Raw genomic sequence first — 16,187 nt, 5'->3', positions numbered from 1 at the left:
TTTTCTCACTATAATTATAGAATAGAGGCATCTAAGAAACACCCCTGAAAATTTATTATTTATTTATGTAAGTTGGCACTATGAAACTCATAATTTCAAACACAGCACAGACCTTTACCCAACTTTAAATACTTCAATGTGAGATCAGCCTACTACTTGTTTATTAAACTGGATGCCTTCTTTTCATCAAATTAGTCTTATTTTCTTCGTGCTTACATTCTTAAAAGTATATAGCTCAAAAATCAATAATCCTCTAGTGAGGCTAAATAAGAAAAAAAATAGAGAGAAAACAAACAACTAATATCAGAAATGAAAAAGGGACATTACTACAGATCCCTTGTCAATTAAAAGGATAATAAAAGAATACTGTCCAGTAGCCCAGCCAGCATTGCTGTGGATTGAGTATCGTCCCATGGACAGAGAGGTCCCAGTTTGATTCCCAGTCAGGGCACATGCCCAGGTTGTGGGTGTGCAAGAGACAGCTGATGAATGTTTCTCCCTCATATCAATGTTTCTATTTCTCTTTCTCTTCCTCTCTCTCTCTCATGCCCAGAAATTTGATAGCGTAAATGTAATAGACCAATTCCTTAAATGGCACAATCTGCCAAAATTCACACAAGAAGAAACAGATGATCTGCGTAGGCTTACATCTATTAAAGAAATTGAATCAATGATTAATCATCTTCCAAAACAGAAAACACCAGGCCCACATTAGTTTGCTGGTAAATTTTATAAAACATTTAATAAAGAAATTATACCAATTCTCTATAATCTCAGAGAATAAAAAGCAGAGAGAAAACTATAGACCAATATCGCTCATGAACATAGATACAAAAATAATTGAAATATTGGCAAACTGAATTTTTAAAAAAGCATAAAAAGAATTATATACCAAGGCCAAGTGGAATTCATCCCAGATATGCAAGGCTGGTTCAACACTTGAAAATCAATTAATATAATCCATCACATCAACAATAACAACAAAAATCACATGACCTATCAATAAATGCAGAAAAACTTTTGACAAAATGCAACACCCATTCATTATAAAAACTCTCAGCAAACTGGGAATAGAGGGGAACTTTCCCGACTTCATAAAATTCATCTACAAAAAACCTAGAGCTATCCTACCTAACGGGGAGAAACTCAAAGTTTTCCCACTAAATTCTTGTACGAGGCAAGGATTGGGTACCCACTAAGATTACCACTCCATTTCAACGTCACACCGGAAGTCCTTGCTAATGCAACAGAGCAAGAGAAGGAAACAAAGGGTATAAATATGGGAAAGGAAGAAATAAAACTCTTTCTGTTCTCAGATGACATAATCATCTATGTAAAAACTCTGAAAGAATCAACAAAATAAACTCCTAGAACTAATAAATGATTATAGCAAGGTTCCAGCATACAAGGATAACATATAAAAGTCCATTGCTTAGCTACATGCCAGCAATGAACAAGTGGAATTTGAAATTAGAATTAACAATACCATTTACATTAGCACCCCCAAAAATAACATACTTAGGTATAAATCTAAATATTTATGCACAAGACCAAGATGAGGAAAACTACAAAACTCTGATGAACATAATCAAATAAAAATAAATAAATGGAGAGAGAGTCCATGTTCGTGGTCAGGAAGACTCAATATTGTCCTGATGTCAGTTATTCTCAACTTGATCTACAGATTCAATGTAATTTGAGTCAAAATCCCCAACATGTTATTTTATGGATTTTGACAAACTGATTCTAAAGTTTACATGGACAGACTAACCCACACAATACTGAAGAGGAACAGATTTGGAGGACTGACGCTACTTGACTTCACGATTTACTGGAAAGCTACAGTATTCAAGACAGTGTGTTATTGGTGAAAGAATAGACAAATAGATCAATTAAAAAGAAGAGAAGAAGAGACAGACCCAAAATAGACCCATCTAAATACAGTCAACTGATCTCTGATAAAGTAGCTAAAACTATGCAATGGAGCAAAAACAGTCTCTGCAACAAATGGTGCTGAAAAAACTGGACCTTCACATGCAAAATAGTGAATCTAGACACAGACCTTACACCCTTCATAAAAATTAACTCAAAATGGAGTATATATTCATATGTAAAATGCAAAACACCAAAGACATAATCTGTGAAAGAAATAATTGATAAGTGGACTTCATTAACATTTAAAACTTCTTTTGTGCAAAAGGCAGTATCAAGAGAATGAGAAGATAAGCCACAGACTGAGAGAAAATATGCACCAAAGAGACTTCTGCTAAAAGACTGTTACCCAAAACACATACAGAACTCTCAAAACTCAACAATACTAAAACAAACAACCCAATTAAAAAATGGATGGAAAACTTTAACAGACACCTCACCAAAGAAGACAAACAGATGGCTAATAAGCTTATGAAAAGATGGGCCACATCACATGTCATCAGGGAAATGGAAATTAAAACAACAATGAGACAACACGACACACTTGTTAGAATAGCCAACATCTAGAATGCCAGCAACCCACATGCTGTGAAAATGTGGAGCAAGAGGAACTTCCACCCACTACTGATGGGAAGGTAAACTGATACAGACACTTTGAAAGACGGATATTCTGAAAGATAGTTTTAAAGCTAAAAATACCGGTTTCTCACAAAACTAAGCATACTCTTACCATCAGATACAGCAATGCATGCACGTTGCTATTTACTCAAAAACGTATATCCACACAAAAACCTGCACATAGATGTGCAAAAGGCAATATATATTCATAAATTCCAAAACCTGGACGTAACCATGCCCTTCAGTACATAAATGGATAAATAAATGGTATTACATCCAGACACAGACAATGGAACATTATTCAGCACCGAAAAGAAATGAGCTACGAAGCCATACAAAGACATGGGGGAAACTTAAATACATATTACTAAGGGAAAGAAGCCAATCTGAAAAGTCTGTGATTCCAACCACATAAATTCTGAAAAAGGCAAAAGTAGGAAGACAGTAAAGAAGGAGGGGAGGGGTGACTAGGCAGAACACAGAAACATTTAGGGCAGTGAAAATACTCTGCCTAATATTATAATGATGTATCTATGTTATTATACATTTCTCCAAACCCAAAGAGTGTACACCACCAAGAGTGAACCCTAAGGTAACCTAGTTACTTTGGGTGGCCATGACGTATCCACGTAGGTTCACCCTTGGTAACAAATGCACAGTTCTTGTTAGTCATACTGATAGCGGGAGAGGCCATGTGTGTGTGGAGGCAGAGAAATATGGGAAATCTCTGTATCTTCCTCTCGATTTTGTTACGAACCCTTTATTGCTCTAAAAAAAAGTATTTTTTAGTCTACATTCTTCTTTATTTTTTAATTTATTATATTTTATTTCATTTTTTCCATCACCATTTATCCCCCCATACCCTCTTCCACCTCCACCCACCCCGCGATAACCACACTTGTCCATGTTCATGAGTTCTCTCTCTCTCTGTTTTTTTCCTTCTTGCTCAGTCCCCTCACACACACCCTAACATGCCCTCCCCATCAGAGCTGTCTGCCGGCTCTCTATCTATAAGTCTGTCTCTATTTTGCTTTTAGTTCAGTTTGCTCCTTAAATTCCACATATAAGTAAAATCATATGGTACTTGTCTTTCTCTGACTGCCTTATTTCACTTAGTATGACGTTCTCCAGGTCCACCCATGCTGTCGCAAAGGGTAAAAACCACATGAGCATATCAACAGATGCAGGAAAGCATTTACCAAAAAAAAAAAAAAAAGTATGCAGTTCAATACATTTGTATTTACTCCAAGAAACACTAGAGGGAGCTTAATGTTTTTTAAACAGCTTTTTATAATATGAAAAAAAAAAATACCATTGTTTATAAAATATTACTACTGCTCCTATTTTAGGCTTATAAAATTAATTACTGGCAAGTAAATTAACTGGCATTTTAACTAAGTAGACAAGTTTGGCAATAAAACTAGTAAGTTAATAAAATAAAGTTAGACTAAAAAATTGGAGTATATCAAAATAATCAGCACTTGGTAACATTTAATCTGTTCGATGTTTTCATACAGGACATGATAATTTAATAAGAATGTATGTCTTGGTCTTTCACCGTGATCCGTGAAAGTATAAAGTCACCTAAACAAAATGCTAAAACTGAACACTTAAATGAGCACTTTTAACTTTTGAAATGTCTAAACTCCTGGAGAGAGAACTTCTCAAGCGCGGCTAGTTGCGAAATGGAACGGGGCTTGGGAAGAGGCAAGGGAGCGAAGGCCAAGCCCACGGGGACCCTGCCATGACAAGCTCTGGCTGAGGTCTGAGGTTGTAGATAAAGCTGTAATATTATCAGGAAGCACAGAACCCCATGGATTTCCCAGAAACCTATTTTTGTCCTGGCTTACTGTATTACTTCAGATATTTATACCACCACAACAGATTTCTCACCTTGCAAATGAAAATCACACACCATCCTAGAGCTTCTAATCATAGACAAGTTTCCAAACACATTATCATTGCGCACTAAGTATGCAAATGTCTTCCTTCTTCCAAGAAGAAAAGTCCTGCCTACCACCCAAGGATAAAAAGGAAAACGTGTGTTTGCCTCTCTCCGAACCTGGGCTGGAAGGGAAGGAGGTGGCAAGCCACCAGCCGCCTCATCTCTGACTTGGACTCGCCCTTTCCTCGGATGAAGGAGAATCTGTGTCCACGTGGTGACTATTCACACTGGAGCTCTACGCTGCATCACCTCCAGCCCTCCCAGCAGAACTAACCCCCTGCACACAGAATTAAGTCACATTGCAGTGTGCCTGATACAGTTGCTCCTCGTGACATACAAGATTGATACAATGAAAATTTGCTGAAAGACTTGCAGTTCTAGTGCTTATTCTTTCTTCTTCCCTGCATCTGTGATGAATGTTACCTAGAAAAGTTTCTGGTCAGAAAAGACTCTTTTCAGAGCTGATGCTAGATGTTTAAAGATTTTCTTCCTTGCCCATCAGCATCAACGATCCCCTCCTTCCCCTTCTCCTGTGTGGTCTGGCTAAATCCTACCAAGGGAAAGCATCTAATGATTTAGGTGACTCAAACGACCCATTTTCCTGTCATCTTTAATTATAGAAAACAATGAAAAGCTCTAGCCTTTCAGAGTCCTGGAGAAAAAATATATTCCTCCTACGCACTCCACAGACATCTGACTTGAAAACACATTAATGAATAGAGTAATTCTAAAGCAATAAACCTCTACTTCCGAAGTCTCTGTAATGTCGCCCTATGGCCCCAAAGCCACAGCCGAGCACGTTGCCATGACTGGCCTTCGGCCGGCACAAACCAGGCCCTCCACACCCCGGGACGTGCCTGTGGACAGACTGCCTCTCCCCTTCACAGCGCTCAATCGTATGACACCACCATCTTTCAGTTAACTGACCTTTCATTGTTTTTCAAGTAACCTGGTAACTTAGTATACCAAAACCCCCCTAATTATTTTTATTTATCAACTCTTATGTATGTCCACCATTTAACTGCCAAATTTTAATTCTTTGAAGAAAACTCTCACTTTAGAATTTTAAATACAATGTGTGGCACTGAACTATTTCTCATGAGGTAACGGCCTTAATTTTCTAACACCCCAAATGCTTGCTCGTATCTACACTGAAAGGACTAAGATTACAACAATGCTTCAATGCTGACAGTACCATCAACATGACTGAAGATCAAAGAAATTAGGGAGATCTGTCCAGTATCGACTAGCAATTAACCTGTACAGTGTAAATGTGGCCAGAATTGATTTTCATTAACATTTCCAAACAAAGGAGCTATCTGAGCTGTGTCTTACAAAAATTCACATCCAAAGTCAGAAGTAAATTCAAAGCAAATTAGCAGCCTTCAGTGTGTGTGTGTGTGTGTGTGTGTGTGTGTGTGTGTTCATATATGGACTGCTTTCAAGAAATAATATGATTCTTAAATCATCTGGGAACTACTTAACTGAAATACTCACTGTTTTACCTAAATAGTGCCCATTTTAATTTAGAGCAAATGGCTCTAGTGGGCACTGCTGATTCTTGAATCCTTCTCCTAACCCAATCTCCCACCTCCCCACAAAGTAGGCCACGATGAAGGGTATGCAATCCAAGTTGGACCAGTGACAGATAGAGGGGTAGGCATGGGATCCAAGTCAGGTCAATCTAAGTCGCTCCTCAATATTTTTCAATAGTAGATGACACACAGCTGAGGTCTCAAGCTGATGAGGAAGTCAGTCTGGCCACAGGTGACCAACTCCCTTCACTGAAGAAAGCCTGGAGTAACACAAAATGAAACTAAGAGGAAAAGAGAATTAAAGCCAAGAAGGTGTGGCTCAAGTGGCTGGGTGTCATCCCATGCACAGAAAGGTTGCTGGTTCAATCCCTGATCAGCGCACATGTCCAGGATTCGGGCTCAATCCCCAGTAGGGTGTGTGCAGGAGGCAGCCGATGGATGTTTTGCGCTCACACTGATTTTTTCTCTCATTCCCTCTCCCTTCCTCTCTCTCTTGAAATCAATTAAAAAAAAAAAAAAAGATGCTGGCTCTATTGCATAATCTTTAAAAGAAAACAAGATACAGCCCGGCTGGTGTGGTTGAGCATCGACCCATGCACTAAGAGGTTGCTGGTTCAATTCCGGTCAGGGTACATGCCCAGGTTATAGGCCTGATCCCCAATGGGGGGCATGCAGGAGGTGACCAATCGATATCCTCTCTCATTGATGTTTCTACCTCTCTCTCTAAAAATCAATAAAAAAGAAAATTTTAAATAAAGAAAGAAAAGATACAGAGAGAAAGTCCTGGTAGGGCCAGATCTCTGGTTGTAGATAGCCTTGGAAGTATGACTCAGGAGCTCTGGGTCTCCAGTTCTGGGGGTCAATCAGGATCCTTTCATGGGTGGCGATGTTCACCTTTGCCCCTGAGTCCTAACTAGAAGCCAAGTCTATGAGGATCACTGGGATGGAGTTTGTCTGCTATGACTGAAACCCCAAACAGCAACTGGTTACACAAAATACAAGTTTATTCCCCTCTCATACAAAAGTCCAGTTGGAGGTGCAGGGCAGTTTTGGTACTCCATCATGCCATTAAAATCAAAGACTCCGGTCCCTTCTACCTTCCTGTTCCACCTTGGGGGCCTCGATACCACTATCCAAAACAGTGTCAGCTGTATTCCAGGCAGCAAGATGTGAAGAAGGAATGAATAGTAAAGAGAGCAAGGGGTATTCCCTCCCCACCTCACCTCACCACAGACACACACACACACACACACACACACACACACATACACACACACACACACACACACAGACACACGCGCGCGCGACACTCTCTTTCTATGGAAGCTGTCGCACACAAAAAGCTACTTACACTCCACTGGCCAGAACTAGAGGGATTCCTAGCAGCAAGAGAAGCTAGGAAATGTGGTCCTAGCTCTGAATGGATCCGTACCTAGTAAATCCCATCGCTAGAGAAGGGAGAACAGACATCAGGAGCAACTTGCATTCCTGTCATGACTGTCAATGATTCACCAGGAAAAAAGGCACCAGTCAAAGCTCCTCAACAAAGAAAAGCTGGGGACAAGTATAAGTCGGAGTATTTAAATCATGTAGTAGTTCTAAAAAAAAAGACTTGTGTCAAAGCAGCAGAACTATGTACTTAATAAAGATAAGATTGGACTGGGTGTTTCCAAAAAAAACAAACTTATGACAAGTCCTCATGGGACTGTAGTTTCTCATTCAAAGATAATAAAGCATTTCCGATGGTGATGCAGTCAGCTACATCAGCAGTCACCACTGAAATTTGTCACTGTTTTTTCTAACTAGAGCCTTCTTAGTGTGGTGGTCTTTACATTAACCTTTACATTTCTATAAAGATAGCAATGGGGAAACAACCCACAAACAACCACCTAATACTTATTTCATCCTGTAATATGCCCCTGCATGTAGTGTAGTATTCAGGTGTAGTCACAAAGCAATGAGACTAGTAGATAAATATAATTATACTTAACGTTTTAATTATGTTTTATCTTGGGAACTATGGATTCAGTTCATTCCAATAGGCCAAGTACAGGGAACATTGTCATCTTTCTTTTAAATCAGCATTTATTTTCTTACAAGAATTTATGGAGCAGCTGAGAGTTGACAATGTCTATAACTTTTCATTTTAGTCATTTGGGGTGTGTATTATATACATCTCTTTTTAAACGGTTTCAGTAGGCGTGATGTAAATGTTTCTGTCGTAAAGTGTGAACATCATACCTTCAATGTAACACTATAGGGGCCCCTTGTTCCCAGCCAATTGCTAACTAAATATCAAAAACTATCCGCACCAGCCCTGGCCGGTTTGGCTCAGCGGTTAGAGCGTCGGCCCGCGGACCAGAGAGGCCCAGGTTTGGTTCCCACTAAGGGCATGTAGTTGCAGTTTGTCCCGGCCCCGGTTGGGGTTGCGTGGATGGCAAACACTCGATGTGTCTCTCTCACATCAATGTTTCTCTCTCTCTTCCTCCCTCTCTCTCTCCTGCTCTATGTAAAGATAAATGCAAAAACGTCCTCAGGTAAGGATAAAATTAAATTAAATTAAATTTAAAAACCTATTTGCACCATAAAGAACCTTCAACTTGAGCCCTGGCCAGTTTTCTCAGTGGTTAGAGCATCAGCCTGAGGACCCAAGGGTCTCGGGTTTGATTCTGGGTCAAGGGCACGTACCTGGGTTGCAGATCCGATCCTTGCCCCAGTCAGGGTGGTGCAGGAGGCAACCAGTCGATGTGTTTCTCTCACATCAACATTTCTCTCTCTCTCCCTACCTCCCACTCTATCTAAACATCAATGGAAAAATACCTTTGAGTGAGAGCTGGAGCACTATAAGAATAACTGCTATGGCCATCTGTTTATTTTTGTAGACTGTTCTCCAAAACTATAAAAGAAGTGTGACATACAAATTATTTTTTGATTCTTTACTACCCTATGCTTGTTTCTAGAAGAAAATGTCTCAGCAATTTTTTAATACACTTTTTTGTACTTTTGTATATTGACTTTTTCATTAAATTTATTGGGGTGACATTGGTTAATAAAATTACATAGGTTTCAAATGCACAATTCTATATATAGCATCTGTATATTGTATTATGTGCCCACCACCCAAAGTCAAATCTTCTTCCTTCACAATATACTTGACCCCATTTATACTTTACAACCCCCCACCCACCAACCCTCTGGTGGTCACCATACTGTGTCTGTGTCTATAACTCTGAAAGCCAATGAGAACAAAAAGGCTCAATTGCAACAATCATTTGATGCAAATATCAGTGTTCTGTCCCATGGGCACTAAGACTGGTTCCTCAAACACAAATGAGCAAAAACAAAGACATTCACCTAACCCTCCTGCTAGTCAAGTATGATTTCACTGATAAAGACAAGCCAGAACTTGCAAGATTTAAATTACAAAAATACTTTAATGATATTCCATTATATTAAAAACACTATATGGATCAATTAAACCAGGCTTAATAGAATTCACTTAGGAACTTGCTACAATGAGTACATAAAAGTAGCATGCAATTACATATTAATGACATGCAAATATACTTTTAATTGATAGAAACAATTAAGTGCCTTAATTTCTCTTTTGAAGTATAAAAATCTTATGATTTGGAGTTTTCATATCTTAAAAGTTTTATAAATTATAATTACTATAATAAGCAATAGATGAGTACTATAGTTACATCTAGCATTTTGTTAGTGAAAAATCCATCAGTAAGATTTTACTCCTTATCCCTCTTTCAGCCTTAGCCTCTGTTTCCATATATTCCAACTTGTACAATAAACATTCATCAATATATTTTAAATTTCATTTTACTAAAAGTTGTTTGAAATTATTAAAAATTCTTTAAATGGATATTAAATCTATATTGATTAGAATCTATTTAAAAATATCACAAAAATCACCTACCCATTCTCATGCTGATTCCTCTCAAGCCCTAGATTTTTGCAAAACTCCATAGTTAGAAAAAGGAAACAAACGAGAGGTCTGTCTCTAAAATGGTAATGAGCTAGATAAGATTAACTTTTTTAAATCATCAAGGAATGTATCATAATCTAAAAACAATCAACTTTCCTGAATTCTTTAAGTAGAAATTATCTCCCTCACACCCATGGCGTAGAGTAGGCACTCAACAAATATTTATTGAATAAACCATTAAAACATTTTGTTTTTATCCTCATGGTGCTTATTACCTTATGACTTGTATATAATTTGACTTCTTCCCTTGTGGCTCCTTGCTTGGTATGCAGTGTTACCTCATTATGGATTTCCTGGGCACACAGCGTGTCTGCTTCCCTGAACTATTTTCTCCCACCTCGTACTCCCCAGCTCCTGAGGCATTTCTAAACTTACCTCCAGTAGGCTAACAGACTCCTGTCTGGATGCCCCTGCACTGCATCAGATCATCCTGACAGTAACTCTCCAGTTCCACAAAAATAATACTCCAATTTAACAACAGCAAAAGATCATGGAGAAAAAAGAGTTTAAAAAACTACTGCAAAAGGTAAGAATATGAGCCCCCAAATTTGAACATGCAATTATAATAAAAGATTTCTTTATACAGATAGCAGTTCAATGATGTCCTTATGTTTAATCTACAAGTTTGTAAACTGCTTTGGAAAAAAAAAGAATTTGGGAAAGAGTATTCTTTCAATGTTTCTGAAATAAAACAGAAATAAACATTACATTTTTTTAAAACTCCAGTCATGGTTAAAAGAACCCAAAGTAAAAACTTTCAGAAACCTCCTTACCTTTATTAAATATTCCTAGAACTTTTGATGATCTATAAATATTGGAAAAACACTTATGTTCTCTTTTAGCCTAGTGAATAGAATATGAAGAACATAAAAATATCACTAATAAATATTCCATGCAAACTGCCTCCAAGAAATATCAGCAGATGATCAAGTGTCCTTGGGAGAACGGAAACAAGCGAGAACAAACCACACTGCTCTTCAACCCGGGGGCCCTTTTGACCTGGGAGGCCCTTTTGCTCAGATTTCTGCAAGATAACATGATTCCCTTCAGAGAAATTCCCCTCCATCACCATTTCCAACTGGTTCCCAGGCCGAGAGCCCAGTAGCAGCACCAGGCCCCTCCAAATCACCCACAGACACAACAAACCATATTTGGTCACCCAATGGCATCTCTCTCCCACAGATGCCTCGTGCCTTCTTATCTATTACTAGCACAAAGCATAGCGCACATGGCTCACACTCAATATATGTTTGCAAAGTGAATGAAAAAATGAAGGAACAAACATAATCGAAGAGAAAATGGTTCCGCTCACTTTCCCAGATCAGAACACTGCAAAGGTTCTTGCCTGAGCCCAGAGTATTTTCATTTGGGAAAACAGTACTAATCACAGGGGGAAAGACACCTAAAAGCAGATGCCTATTCTGAACAGAAAACCTGGTAAGAGCCTCTTCATAACCATTGCTAATGTACACACTGGACAATTTATAAATGAATATTGGAAAAGGTTAGCTATTTGTAAATAATGTTTGCTATAGACAGACCTTGTGCACTTCCTAGATAATAATAGGACTTACTTTGTGCACTTTCTAAATAATTTATCGGGTATTTATTATGCACCAGGCACTATTCTACATGCTTTACATATTTTAAATCCTTCAATGCTCACAACCATCCTTTGAGGTAATGCTTTCATTATTCTGACTTTACTGACAGGAAACTGCCATATGTTCATATTTCCTCAACTCGCTCATTAAATCCTGTTAACTGAATCAAGACAATGAATATAACTTGAGAGAAAGATGTGATCAAATGAATTAGACATCAAACACTAGGTTTCTGTGTCAGTGTTTGTTTATGATTTCCTGACCAGGGCCAGGGACCAAACCGCAACTGAGGTACGTGCCCTTGACCAGAATCAAACCCGCGACTCTTTGGTCCTCGGGTGACGCTCTAACCATTGAGCCAAACCAGCCAGGGCAGTTTACAGTATTTTTACAAACATCCTCAGTATAATTCTGTCTTCCAAGGCTTAAACATAAATACTAGGTAGAAAACAAAAGGAGTAGTAAAGTTAATGTACAGCTGTGTATGAAATATCTAATATCAATACCTACTGGGTCAAGCTACCAATATACTGTCTTAACTATGTCGATTCAAACTACGAAGTTAAATTGTTGGGCTATAAGTTTGGACCACAAACTACAACTATTATTTAGCATGTCTAATAAAGAATGCACTATAAAAACAGTTTTTATGAACATTCTGCACTTTTTATGTGGTTTAATAAAAATGATATTTGCTGTAAAATAATAAAATGTGGTTTCTAATATAGCTGTGTTGCTTTCTTTGATTCCAGCTCATTGTAAAATAATAAAATCAAAAAGACAATCACAAATAAAAAAATATTTATCCAGAGATTACCACTACTGAATTATCAGTAAACACCCCTCCAGACATATCTCATGCACATATTGTTAGTATAGGTATAAAATGTTGAATAAAAAGGGTCATTCTAAACACAATATTTTGTGCTTGAAAATATGGCTTAGGCATGTTTCCATCTCAATAATTTTATATATTTTTTTTATCCTTACTCGAGGACATTTATCTTCAGATAGACTGGGAAAGAGAGAGAGAAACATAGACGTGAAAGAGACTCATCGAGTAGTTGCCACCCACACAACCCCAACCGGAGCCAGGGACAAGCTGCAACCGAGGTATGAGCCCTTGGTGGGACCCAAACCCAGGACTCTCTGGTCCACAGGCTGATGCTCTCACCACTGAGCAACCGGCCAGGGCAATAATTCTATATCTTTATCCTTATTTTTAAAGTGCTTTCTAGAATAACAATTATCATGCTCTAAAATTATTGAGAAATTTGTAAGAGTTTTTGTGTGGCTGTATTTATCAATATTTACCAAATTAGATATTACAATTCAGAATTTTTTAATATTTATTTATTCATTTTAAATAACAATAAATTATTACATATGTTTTTATAAGTAACTTAATTTTTTAGAACAAAAAATTTTATAATAATATTGGTATTGTTTTACATTTTTTCAAATCCCTTAAATGTCTCTTATCTAGTTCTGTATTCAATCTGTTGCAATATGCTGTTTTGGTTGAAGTATATTAAGAAAGTCCAATAGCACACAAATATATATAAATGAAAAAAGGAGGATTTTAAGATCCCTTTCAGATAATTGAAATATTCTTTTTTGACACCATCCCTCAAACCAATAAATGATAGTTTGTTCACAAGTCTATTGCAATGTGAAATCTGATACTATAGCAGTGAACTTTCCGTATGCCATTCAATTAAAATCCATTTTTAGCTGAATTTATTGGAGTGACACTAGTTCACAAAACCATATAGGTTTCAAGTATACAACTCAACAGAACATCATCTGCCCACTGCATCGTGCACCCACCACCAAGCAGTCTCTCTCCTTCCCCCATTTATCCCTCCTTTGCTCACCTCCACCTACCCCCACCCCCCTTTCCTTTCCCTCTGGCTATCACCACACGGTTGTCTGTGTCTATGTGAGATACACACACACACACGTGTGTGTATATGTGTGTGTGTGTGTGTGTGTGTGTTTCCTTAATCCCTTCACCTTCTTCCATCCAGCCCCCACACCCCCTCCTCTCTGACAGCTTTGAGTCTGTTCCATGTATCCATGCCTCTATGTCTATTTTGTTCATTAGAATTAAAATCCATTTTTTTTCCTTATACTTTGAATGTATCTTTTCAATGCATGACTTCGTACATCATGCTTTGGTCTTTTGGATAATATTGGTTCAATGAGTAATACAAATGCTGACATTAACACACTTTATTAAGTACTACCAAAGTATCACACTTGTTAACATCACCACCAGTCTCATCAGAAGTCTTCAGTATTGGCAGGTTCACAGTGATAAATACTTTTTCCCCAAACTATCAATACTATCCGTTGTTTCCATTAAAGTGGTGAGATCATTTGTCCATTTTCAAGATAACATCTACACTGATTAAACATCTTTTGTTTTGAGTCATTCTTTCAGGCAGAAATGGTGTTCCGTGAAAAAGTGACTATTTCAGCTCACCATTTGTATTTCTCGGCTGCTGCCCTAACAAACTGCCAAACACTTCATCTAATGCCTTACAGTTTTGTAAATCAAAAGTCCAGTACAAGTCTCACGAGACCAGAGTCATGGTGCCAGCAGACTGTGCTCTTTCTGGGAATCTCTGAGAGAGAATGCATTTCCTCACAGTTGCACAACCAAAGACCATTTTCTTTCTGGCTCTCAGCTGAAGGCTCTGCCCAGCTTCTCCGGGGCATCTGCATTCCCTGGAGTATGGCCCCTTCCTCCACCTACAAAGCCAGGGCTCTTCCCAGCTTCTCCGGGGCATCTGCATTCCCTGGAGTATGGCCCCTTCCTCCACCTGCAAAGCCAGCAATGGCAGGTCTAGTTCATCTCAGATCATGCTTCTCTGACCTTCTCTTTTATCTTCCTCTTTCCCTTTTTAAGGACTCATGCGATTACATTGGGGCTACCTGGATAATCAGGACAAACATCCCATCTCAAGATCCTTATCCTGAACCACAGTGGCAAAGTCCCTTTTGCCATGTTAGGTGAAAGAGTCACAGAAATTAGGGCATGAACATATTTAGGAGCCATGATTCTTCCTACCACACACCCATGGTAGAAATACATTTGTACACCATGGCACAAATACCTTTCCTCCAAACAACCACTGTATGTGGATGTGCACTTCCCGTTTTGTCACAGTTACATATATCAAAAAGATGTGTTCTCAAGGTCAAATTTAATTAATTGAATAATTTCTACTGATTCATCATGAACACTCTTAAGTGAATGTGGGGTTTTAAAAAATATATATTTTTATTGATGTTTTTTAAGAGAGAGAGGAATGGAGAGGGAGAGAGAGAGAAACATCAATGTGAGAGAAGTAACATCTATCAACTGCCTCCTGCACAACCCCCACCAGAGATCAAGCCCACAACCCGGGCATGTGCCCTGACCGTGAACCAAACTGGCAACATTTTGGTGCGTGTGATGACACCCAACCTACTAAGCCACACCAGCCAGGGTGATTTTTTCTTTAACTGTGAGTTCTTGATGAAAAATACAGTGACCACTAGTAGAGTTGGTGCCAATACATGGACTCATGCTAAGGCACCAGCAGTGTTAGCTACCATTGCTTTTGTACCAGCAGTGAATGCCTCAATGTAGTGAAAAGGACACAGAACGTCTTAACGTTGTGATGAAAACAGTTTTGCTGGCCCACTAAAAGCATCTCAGAAAGCCCCAGAGTTCATGGTAATAGAGTATCCCAACATGCCCACAGCAATAATATACTATAACATCAACTTAAGTTATCTCCACTGCGTTCAATTATCTGCTAAACTTACAGACATATAGATTATAACTGTAACACCTTTCAAAGTTGTTTAAACTGGCTGCAATACCAGCTCTCCTATTTACTGCCTGCGTGGCCTATACAAATGGATCATAAACTGCTCTAAAACTTTAGTTTTTTGCATATAAAATGGTTTATTAATACTAGTTTTAATGACTGTTGTAAGGAGTAAATGAGAGTATATGTGCTCAGTACTTAATAAGTGTTCACTAAACAGCAGCCAATGTTGTTCAATATCTATTCTGGGTTCAAGCATTCAGGCTTTTTACAAAATTGATAGACAGAATGCAATATTCCAGATTTCTCTCATACTTAACATGAGACCTCACCCTGACCAGTTTGGCTCAGGGATTAGAGCATCGGCCCGCAGACCAAAAAGTCTCCAACTTGATTCCTCGTGAAGGGCACGTACTTGGATTGCAGATTCAATTCCCAGCCCAGGCTGAGGCATATGTGGGAGGCAACCAATCAATGTGTCTCTCTCACATTGATGTCTCTCTCTCTCTCTCTCCCCACCCCTCTTCCACTCTCTCTCTGAAGATCAACTGAAAAAATATCCCTGAGTGGAGATTAACAAAAAATAAAGTAAAAAATAAAAACACAGGACCTCAATATGCTTACTTGAATCCTGGTCACGACAGCTAGAACCATCTGAGGGATCCCAGGAGGGCTTACTCTACAGGTTGGACCTGCCTCTGCTGGTTACCTTCCCTGCAGCCAAATCAA

General features: G+C 38.5%; 1 protein-coding gene across 1 annotated transcript in view; it reads right to left on the bottom strand.

The window, feature by feature from the left end:
- Positions 1–10,475, bottom strand: part of TBC1D4 (TBC1 domain family member 4) — a 98,079-nt gene extending 87,604 nt beyond the window's left edge. The window contains exon 1 of the mRNA XM_036250134.1: positions 10,406–10,475. The gene's annotated coding sequence lies outside the window, so the exon portion shown is untranslated. The remainder of the gene's footprint in view (positions 1–10,405) is intronic.
- Positions 10,476–16,187: the final 5,712 nt, after the last annotated feature.

This window comes from Molossus molossus, unplaced genomic scaffold (genome assembly GCF_014108415.1).
Source record: "Molossus molossus isolate mMolMol1 unplaced genomic scaffold, mMolMol1.p scaffold_m16_p_9, whole genome shotgun sequence".
Classification (NCBI taxonomy): Eukaryota; Metazoa; Chordata; class Mammalia; order Chiroptera; family Molossidae; genus Molossus; species Molossus molossus.
The sequence above is the reverse complement of the archived record's forward strand: the minus strand, read 5'-3'. Positions and strand labels throughout refer to the sequence as shown.